The following is an 11028-nucleotide window of genomic DNA, read 5'->3' as shown; positions in this document are numbered from 1 at the left end:
GTTAACTGGAATTGGGGCCTGTCTACAACATATTAAAAAAACAGGGCTCTGACATCTTCAGAAGTAAAAGATGGTCTGATCTCATCAAGAGTACGACAGGGTGTACAGCTTAGGGACATGTACCCCATGCTGAAGTCTGAGTTTGATACAGGCAAAAATCTGTTCTAGATAATCTAGAGGGATTTTTTCCAGGTGGTCCTATTGTAGGCCTTGTCCACAATGTGTGTGCACAATCTGGGGGTTCTAGGACCCATATTTGAGAAATTATGGCCATTCTTGCATATGCCAAAATATAAGTGAATAAGGCCCCAATTAAGCCCAATTAAGCCCTTTGTGGCTGTTTTTGGGGACCTTAATTTGCAGCTATGAGGCCCAGATTATAGGTGTGTAATGGTGACGAGCCCCTCTTTCAGGCAGAAAAGGATTTAAAACCCTACCCCTTTTTAAAGTATAAAACGTTTGAGAAAAGACTGGTAAAATCTGGATTTTGACCACTTTTTAATATTGATCAATTTTAAAACACTTGTCAATGGCCTTCTTTGATGAAATTCACATATGATGGACAAAACAGGACCCTCTTCAAGGTTCAATTGGATTCAAGTCGTTAGCATGCTGCTACCGGAAGTTAGCTTTCCCAAGGTTCTACAGATATCTCGCTTTAGATCCTGCATCACCTTATCATAGGCGACTGATTTATGCAAAAATCAGGCAGTTCCAACCTTTCACTACGATTTAATGGCCCGTTTCTCACTTGCCAAAACAGGCCGAAAGATGAGGTCATATGCCTCAATTTTGACCTTTGGGGCTGTTTTTGGGGACCTTAACTTGCAGCTACGAGGCCCAGATTATAGGTGTGTAATGGTGACGAGCCCCTCTTTGAAGGAGAAAATGAATCAAATCTCTACTTTAAATTAAAGTGGACATTTTGAGAGAAAAGACTGTTGAAGGCCATGTCGGAACATAAGTGTCATCTGGGTAGAGATATCCATAGTTCACTATGGGAAAAGTGTTTGGAATGTGCCATTGAGTTTCATACCATTTAACGATGGGGCAAAGATGGAATGACTGTGAAAATTTCACGGTCCTAGCCCATTGTTTTATGGGGTAATTAGGCCAAATAACTTTAAAATGAAGAAAAATGCCATATATTACTACGGGAAAAGTGTACCGAACTTCCTATTGATTTTCATACCACGTGGTTTGTGGCCAAGGGCCGACTGACCGTGAAAATTTCAGCGTGCTAGCCCATTGCTTTCTAGGGGTATTAACTGAACGTCTATTTAAGCCAAATAAATGCTAAATGCCATGAATCACTATGGGAAAACTGTACAGAATTTCCCGTTGATATTCAGACCATTTCATCTTGGGGCAGAGGGTGACTTAATGTGAAAATTTCAGCCTCCTAGCCCATTGTTTTCTAGGTGTCTAGGCAGAATTGAGTCAAAAGGCCGTAATTTCTACGTGTACGGAGTTTACCATAGCAGAAAGTGTACCATCGCAGAAAGTGTATGGAATTTCCCATTGATTTTCATACCACATGGTCTTTCGCCAAAGGTCGACTGACTGTTAAACTGTCAGGGTCCTAGCCCATTGCTTTCTATGGGAATTTTGGCCGAGTTCGGTGAGAAATCCATAATTCACTATGGGAAAAGTGTTTGGAATTTCCCCTTGATTTTCATACCACATGGTCATTGGCCAAAGGTCGACTGACCGTTCAATTTTCAGGGTCCTAGCCCATTGCTTTCTATGGGAATTTGGGCCGAGCTCGTGAGAAATCCATAATTCACTATAGGAAAAGTGTTTGGAATTTCCCCTTGATTTTCATACCACATGGTCATCGGCCAAAGGTCGACTGACCGTTCAATTTTAAGGGTCCTAGCCCATTGCTTTCTATGGGAATTTGGGCCGAGTTCGGTGACAAATCCATGGTTCATCCATCTCATCCAGTTCACCCAGTTCACCCATCTCACCCAGTTCACCCATCTCACCCAGTTCACCCAGTTCATAATATCCCATCAAATTCAACCATGTTGTGAGAAGTTATGACTAGTTGAAGGATGGGCCGTTTGGGTAATCACTTTCCATTCATTTTATCGTTCAAAATGCCCCATTCAAATATAGGCCAACTGCCCCTCTTCCCGCGCAGGCATGCTAAGTGCTAGGGAGTCCCATCCAACTTGAATGTGCCTCATTGGGGCCTGTCTACAACATATTAAAAATGCAGGGCTCTGACATCTTCAGAAGTAAAAGTTGGTCTAATCTCACCAAGAGTACGACAGGGTGTACAGTTTAAGGACGTGTACCCCATGCTGAAGTCTGAGTTCTATTTCATCCTTACTGACCGCCAGAGGCAGTGCTTAACACTGAATGTATTCCGTCTCGCGCATGCGCAGGTCGAATATTTATATCAACAAAGTCACGTGTGACCTCGGATGACCACCGTCATCTATAAGTTCCGGTGTCATCCTGAGCTCAGTCCTTTTTTTCTTCTCGCGTCGCAGGTTAGCTACCATGGTAGCTTAAACAAGGATGTGTCTACGATCAAGACATATTAGAGCTCGTCGCTGTAGCCTTGTGACTACCGGTCGGAGTTGCGGTTCTCTCGCCCTCCAAAGGCTGCGACGAGCTGTCCCTCTTCGGAGGGAACGGTGTGTTCGCTGTTCGGACATCGAGCCCCGGACTGGTGGACGCCCCTATCATCGGTCGTCACCAGTCTGATAAGGGTCAGCTAAGTCGTGATGACAGCAATCGGTGAGATCGATTAACATTGTTTTCTATAACAGTTGTTTGTTCCACGGTTGGCAGAGCGCTTCCGCTCTAGTAATCGAGTGGCGCGCTAACGAGAGCGTAGAATTACGCTGTCGGCCCGCCCTTCACAGTGTTACGGCTATCACAGTTAGCAGAGTGTTCCTGCTAGGCAAACTTTGTGAGACACTAGTCCGCATTGGCGTTGTGTACATGGAGATTTAATCTTTACATCTGACGTAATTCGCAGTTAGCAGTGTCTTCACTCAGGCTAACTTGGATGCTAGCTGGGACTGCGTCCATCAACTTTGTAAACCTTACGGCTGTCACAGTTAACAGAGCGTCCTCGCTCAGGTTAACTCAGTGGAAAACTAGCTAAACAAAGCTGATACTGGGGCTGTAGCCATCAACTTTGTATCCTTTCAGCTGTCACAGTTAACAGAGCGTCCTCGCTCAGGTTAACTCAGTGGGAAACTAGCTAAACAAAGCTGATACTGGGACTGCGTCCATCAACTTTGTATCCTTACGGCTGTCACAGTTAACAGAGCGTCCTCGCTCAGGTTAACTCAGTGGAAAACTAGCTAAACAAAGCTGATACTGGGGCTGTAGCCATCAACTTTGTATCCTTACAGCTGTCACAGTTAACAGAGCGTCCTCGCTCAGGTTAACTCAGTGGGAAACTAGCTAAACAAAAGCTGATACTGGGACTGCGTCCATCAACTTTGTATCCTTACGGCTGTCACAGTTAACAGAGCTGTCACAGTTAACAGAGCGTCCTCGCTCAGGTTAACTCAGTGGGAAACTAGCTAAACAAAGCTGGTACTGGGGCTGTGGCCATCAACTTTGTAGCATTACAACGATCACAGTTAGCGGAATGTGCTCGCTCAGGCTAACTCGGTGAATGCTAGTTATACTAAATCAACATTGAGGTTGTGCCCATTGATGGGTTTTACGCATTACGGCTGTCGAGTTCGCTCCGGCTAACTAGACTAAGCTAATACTCGGTGTGTCCATTGATTGTTGTAAACATTATGGACATATCGGTGGCGGATATCAGTTAGCAGAGTGCCCTCGCTCAGGCTAACTGGTAGCACACCAAGAGTTACAGCACCTGTCCAAGTGGAGAGTGTCCTCGCACTGTAAGGACTGTGGTTTTTTTTGTCCGTTTTCACAGTAGCAGAGTGCTCTCACTCAAGCTAACTGGTGGGGCACCAATATCTGCAGCAACTATCCGAGTGAAGAGTGTCCTCGCTCCCCTCTCACTATGAGGACTGTTTTCCTGACCTGTTCCGCAGTGGCAGAGTGCTCTCGCTCAAGCTAACTGGTGGGACACCAATATCTGCAGCAGCTGTCTTAGTGAAGAGTGTCCTCGCTCCCCTCTCACTGTAAGGACTGTGTTCTTTTTGTCAGTTTTTCACAGTAGCAGAGTGCTCTCGCTCAAGCTAACTGGTGGGACACCAATATCTGCAGCAACTAGCTTAGTGAAGAGTGTCCTCGCTCCCCTCTCACTATAAGGACTTTGCCTGACCTGTTTCCACAGTGGCAGAGTGCTCTCGCTCAAGCTAACTGGTGGGACACCAATATCGGCAGCAACTATCTTAGTGAAGAGTGGCCTCGCTCCCCTCTCACTGTACGGACTGTGTTCTGTTTTGTCCGTTTTTTACGGTAACAGAGTGCTCTCGCTCAAGCTAACTGGGGGGACACTAATATCTGCAGCAACTATCTTAGTGAAGAGAGTGGGCTTAGAGAGTGTCCTCGCCCCTCTCACTATAAGGACTTTGCCTGACCTGTTTCCACAGTTGCAGAGTGCTCTCGCTCAGGCTAACTGGTGGGTCACCAATATCCGCAGCGGCTGGCTAAGGGAAGAGTGTCCGAAGGATCACTCGCCACTGACTGCCCCCTGCCTGTTCTCTTAACATTCAGCAGAGCGCTCCCGCTCGGACTGATTTGGAATTCCGCATAAACTAGTGGGACAAGGGTTCCACCAGAATCGCGGCCATGTTAAACTCTCCCGGCTGTAGGACCTGTATAGCTCCTCTTCAGCCGGAGGACGGCCCTGACCTCTTGCCCTAGCAGGGAGAACCCAGGCAGGACCTGCGGCATCACGCCTTGAGCAGTAAGGTCTGCTAGGCTGGCCGAAGTGGAACACCTGATGCGGGAGGGCTACCTCCCCCTGTCAGGGCAGCTGAATCCAGACCAACCTACCCTGGTCATTTGTATGGCGCTTGCACGCCGGGCATACACAGCAGCTGGAACATCCACCTGTGAGTGCCTTCTTCAGGCACCTTCCCGCCCTCACCACCTTTTCTGTTCCTCCCTCCGAGGAATATCTGAGGGAGTTGCGTGCATGGTGGAGACACCAGGGCTCTCTCCCGCCTTACATCAGACCATGCAGGAGGTGGCAAATCTGGCCTTGCACGTATGCCAGCCAGTTAGACGACTAGGGCGTCCATCAGTTTCCCCTGAGGAGACTCTGAGGCCAGGTGCCTTCGACCCAATGTCGGGGCAAAGATGACCTGCTATCCAGGGCTTAGGACACAGCAGCGCTGTGCACCGTATCGACAACTCCCTCTCCCACCTCATGCTTTCCCTCGCAGATTCTCTGCAGCGGGCTACTTCGACGCTTCTGCTCAGTGATGCTTCATTGCAGGCGTTTGCGCTCATATCGAGGGAACGTGGATGTATGATGTCCACCCTGGTTCAGACTCGCTGCCAGGTTTGGCTGGCGCAGTCACCCCTATCTGAGACATGTAGGAGGACCCTCCATACTGTCCCAGTGGAGCCTGGTGAGCTGTTCGAGTCAGCTGCTGTACAGGCGCTTCAGCGGACTGTTAGAGCTAGCCAGACCTGGCAGCAGTTCTCTGGTCTTTGCAGGGACATGCCTGCACCCCCAGACCTAGGGGTCCCATTTTTGGCCCACAAGGCCGTTTCTCAGCCTCCAGCTTACCCTAGTAGCGCAACAGGCCTCGGCGTCCTGCTGAGAGGCCGGACCGCTACCTATACAACCCTACTTACGTCCCCGTCCCCCCCGGCAGGGGTGCCAGGAGATGTCTCCAGGCCGGCTGTCAGGGTTCTTTCTCCCATCAGCGGATTTCCAAGGGAGAGTGGTTCACGTCTATCGACGCCTGTTCCCATGGTGCATCACCACAACTTTCAGTCCTGGGTGCTTCCATTCGGACTCTCCCATCTCCCCATGGGTGTCCACAGTGTGTTACTGCTGTCCTTTCCCCCTGCAATCGCAGGGCGTGAACATACTGCCGTACTTAGACGACTGGCTGACCTAGGCGCCGTCCCGGCTTCAGGCACCACAGGACACTGCTCGCCTTCTCTCACGTGGCCCGGTAGGCCTCAAGGTGAACATGGAGAGGAGCTACCTGAGCCCTTCTCAGAGCATAACCTTCATTAGGGTGGCCCTATGAGGGCCTGTCTGTCGCCCCAGTGCGGATGGCTGAACAGCCTTCACTTGGATGCCAAGTGGCACAGGGCAATACAGGGCAATAATATTATCGAAACAGTGTCTATTCATCTATTCACTATCCCCATGGAGGGAGTGCATATCTGGCGAACAGTGTCCCAGGAACCGAGCCCCAGGGGCTCGGTTCCATTCCACCAGGAGATTGTCACAACAGTTACCTGCCTCTCAAGGCGGGTGCAGGGTGACAGAACGGGACAGCCTGGGGGCAGTTGTCTGCTGAAAGACCGCAGGTCCAGGTTCTAGAGCTAGCGCTCGAGCACTTCCTTCCATGTTTGAAGGGAAAGCATGTGCTTGTCCGGTGGACAGCACCTCTGCTGTGATTTCCCATGAACTATCGATGGGGCACCAGATCTGCAGAAGTTGCTACGGGGATCACCGTGGCCTTCTGACTTGGGAGGCCCCTCGCCTGACCAGCCTGTGGGCAATGTGCCCACCAGGAGAATGGAACAAGGTTGTGGTTTTCCTGTTCCGTTACAAGCCTCCACCGGGAGAGTGGCGGCTGCATCCAGACGTGTCGACCCACTGCCCCCACTGGGTCTCCCTGACGGAGAGGACCAGCCCTCTGGGTCAAGATGCCCTGGCTCACACGTGGCCAGAGGATCTTCTTTATGCCTTTCCACCAGTCCCTCTGCTTTTGCTATAAGCTTGTCAGAGTTCTTCCCCGACAGGAGGGATCTCCTGTCGCAACTAGAGGGTCGGATTTGGCATTCCAATCCCTGCCGCCTTCAATTAGGGGTCACGGGAGGGCCCGACCGGATGCTGAGTGGCTGCATAGAACCAGTCTGACGGACTATTCTGAATGCCAGTGCGCGGTCTACCTGCCTGCAGTACAAGAAACAGGTGGAAGCTGTTCTCCGACTAGTGTGCGGCTCAGAACAAGGTCCCAGTACAGCGCCCCGTGCCTGCTGTACTGAGTTTCTACAGTCTCTCCTGGATAAGGGCCGGTCTCCCCTGCATGGGACCTACCCTTGGTACTGGACAGCTTATGCTTGTCCTTTTGAACCCCTGGCACAGGCGGAGCCTAGATGGCTATCAGCAAGACGGTTTTCTCCTTGCTGTCAATTCAGCTCAATGTGGGGGCGAGCTGCATGCCCTATCAGTGGAAGAATCATGTCTGAGGTGGAACTCAGATGGCTTGGGTGTCACTTTCTGGCCTAAGGCAGTGTTTCTCCCAAGGGGGTGGATACGTTCACATATAAACCGGCCTATCCAGCTGGCAAAGTTGACCCCCCCCTCCCCCATCGGGAGAGGAGAGGTCAAGGCTGCTGTGCCCAGTGTGGGCCCTCAGAGCTTATATGGAAGCCACCGCCTGCATAGTCAGTTATGGTGAGCCTAAGAAGGGCTGTGCTCCTTTTTAAGACAAAAAGGAAAAACGGCACCTGTCCCACTGGATAGTGGAGGCCATTGCCGATACATACAAGGCGAGCGGCTGCGCTCGGCCATCCGGGGTGAAGGGTCACTACCAAGAGTGTCTCCACACCGAGGGCAAGCCTGAGTGGTGAGCACATTCACCAAACACTACAGAGTTAACGTTGCCGACCCTCACCCACTGGGGAGGGTTCTTGGCCAATTTTCTCTGCCGGAGCTATAAGGGGTAGTTACTGTGCTTCCTCGTGACTCTTTTGGTATAAGTCATCCAGTGTTAAGCACTGCCTCTGGCGGTCAGTAAGGATGAAATAGAACGAAAGTTACGAACGTAACTACGGTTCTATGAATCCTGGATGACCGCCAGAGTTCTTGGTCACTCGGAATCCCGTGAACTCGCGAGAAGATTCCATAGGACTGAGCTCAGGATGACACCGGAACTTATAGATGACGGTGGTCATCCGAGGTCACACGTGACTTTGTTGATATAAATATTCGACCTGCGCATGCGCGAGACGGAATACATTCAGTGTTAAGCACTGCCTCTGGCGGTCATCCAGGATTCATAGAACCGTAGTTACGTTCGTAACTTTCGTTTTATACAGGCAAAAATCTTTTCTAGATAATCTAGAGGGATTTTATTCAGGTGATCCTATTGTAGGCCTAGTCCACAATGTGTGTCCACAATATGTGGGTTCTGGGATCCATATTTGAGAAGTTATGGCCATTCTTGTGTTGTGAAAAAATGTGTAGCTGTCTTTCACACTTAGAGCAGGTTTAAGAATGAAACAGAAAGCTCTCAGAGGCGTATAGTTGTATCAAAGCAATAGATTTATTTATCAACAGAGTTATTCAGCCCAACACAATTAAACATGCATGGGCAATCTAATGGATTCACTTCGCAGAGCTCCACCATCAGAACACGCTTGAACACATCAGCATGAACCTTAATATAGGGGTCCGCCCCTTGATACACATTAGTCAAAGTCAAAGATGCAAACGTAGCACGTTTATTACGTGTATTACGCTTGGTTGGAAGCCGTGAATGTCCATTCACCTTTGGCCCCTCCCAATAGGCGTTGGTTTCCGTCAGTGTGAGTGAGGTGTTGAATGCGAGAGGTCCTAGAGAAAGAGTGTGTGGAGAAAGCCGGGCTCAGCTGGGCGTAGTCCCTCGCTTGAATCTGAGTGTCTTATCTATTTAAAGATGGCTGCCTGTTCCTTGTGACGCAGTTAACCTCAGTAACCTTCCTCCTGCTTCTCTCAGGCCCTGTGTATGCTGTGAGCACTGTATAAGTGGTTAATAGAGCTGCATAAGCTAATGGTTATTAAAACTACAAATATGCTAGTGATTAATTAAACTGTATATATAAGCTAGCTGCTGATTAAGCTGTATATAAGCTAGCTGTTAATTAAACTGTATATAAGCTAGTTGCTACTTAAAGCTGCATATAAACTAGCTGCTGATTAAGCTGTATATGAGCTAATTGCTGATTAAAGCTGTATATGAGCTAATTTTATCAACAAATCCCTCTCTTGACGTCTGAAGGACGTCACTTTCTTTACCTTTCTGCCCTGTTCACACGCTGGTGTCTTCCTCTGCCTCTCCTGACCCTACCAGGCTGTTCTGCTCTTCCCATACTGGGTAAGCTCCATAAGGAGGGGGTGGTAATGGTTCCTTGGAGAGGGCAGTGGTGATAAGACGGCCAACCAAAGAACGAATACAGGGTATTATACAACATCCACATGAGACCAATATTGCAATGAACACACCCACTGACACTGCTATTGACAAGATCAGGTGCTTCCATTTTCCAAACATGTTTTCCATCCAATCTCCAAATGGATTGTTCACACCTGATGCTTCCTGCATTTCGTTTGACAGTGCCCTCAGACTATTCAGTGCTTTTGTGACTGAACCGTCCGGCGCAGTATTGTTGGGGATGACAGTGCAACACAGGTCTCCAAACATTGAGCAAACACCTCCTTTTTCAGCAAGCAACATGTCCAAAGCCATTCTGTTTTGTACAGTAATCAAAGAAGTAGGGGCCAGCTGCTCAGCCAGACCCTCTATTGCATCCCTAGTATGATTAGCCAAACGAAGAACATTGTAATGCACATAATTGATACGATCAACATTTTTATTCACAGTTATCCATGGAATAATACTTGCGACACTCTCAAAACCTGCTGCAATTTGGTCTACCAATTTGTATTCATTAGGCACTCCTCTGGGCCTCCAAGAGGTAAAACAGTCTAAATTTTTAAGCGTGTGTGTACGCAGGTGTGCTTGTGGAACATCGGGGGTTACGTCGGTGGGAGAATGGACGGACAAATTTGGTTAAGGCCAGGACACCGGGGGGTGGTGGTTGCCTTGCTGGCAACTCAGAGTCGGTTTATGGACAGTGCACTTCTCTCGGACGTTGTCATGACGTTCGGGAGGCAAAAACCCTCACCTACCAGTTAGCCTGAGCGAGGGCACTCTGCTAACTGATATCCGCTACCGATATGTCCATAATGTTTACAACAATCAATGGACCCACCGAGTATTAGCTTAGTCTAGTTAGCCGGAGCGAACTCGACAGCCGTAATGCGTAAAAACCATCAATGGGCACAACCTCGACGTTGATTTAGTCTAACTAGCATTCACCGAGTTAGCCTGAGCGAGCACATTCCGCTAACTGTGATCGTTGTAATGCTACAAAGTTGATGGCCAATACAAAGTTGATGGACGCAGTCCCAGCATCAGCTTTTGTTTAGCTAGTTTCCCACTGAGTTAACCTGAGCGAGGACGCTCTGTTAACTGTGACAGCTGTAAGGATACAAAGTTGATGGCTACAGCCCCAGTATCAGCTTTGTTTAGCTAGTTTTCCACTGAGGTAACCTGAGCGGGGACGCTCTGTTAACTGTGACAGCTGTAAGGATACAAAGTTGATGGCTACAGCCCCAGTATCAGCTCTGTTTAGCTAGTTTCCCACTGAGTTAACCTGAGCGAGGACGCTCTGTTAACTGTGACAGCTCTGTTAACTGTGACAGCCGTAAGGATACAAAGTTGATGGACGCAGTCCCAGTATCAGCTTTTGTTTAGCTAGTTTCCCACTGAGTTAACCTGAGCGAGGACGCTCTGTTAACTGTGACAGCTGTAAGGATACAAAGTTGATGGCTACAGCCCCAGTATCAGCTTTGTTTAGCTAGTTTTCCACTGAGTTAACCTGAGCGAGGACGCTCTGTTAACTGTGACAGCCGTAAGGTTTACAAAGTTGATGGACGCAGTCCCAGCTAGCATCCAAGTTAGCCTGAGTGAAGACACTGCTAACTGCGAATTACGTCAGATGTAAAGATTAAATCTCCATGTACACAACGCCAATGCGGACTAGTGTCTCACAACGTTTGCCTGAGCAGGAACACTCTGCTAACTGTGATAGCCGTAACACTGTGAAGGGCGG

The sequence above is a fragment of the Melanostigma gelatinosum genome (genome assembly GCF_949748355.1).
Source record: "Melanostigma gelatinosum genome assembly, contig: SUPER_10_unloc_1, whole genome shotgun sequence".
Lineage (NCBI taxonomy): Eukaryota > Metazoa > Chordata > Actinopteri > Perciformes > Zoarcidae > Melanostigma > Melanostigma gelatinosum.
Note: the sequence above shows the minus strand (reverse complement) of the source record.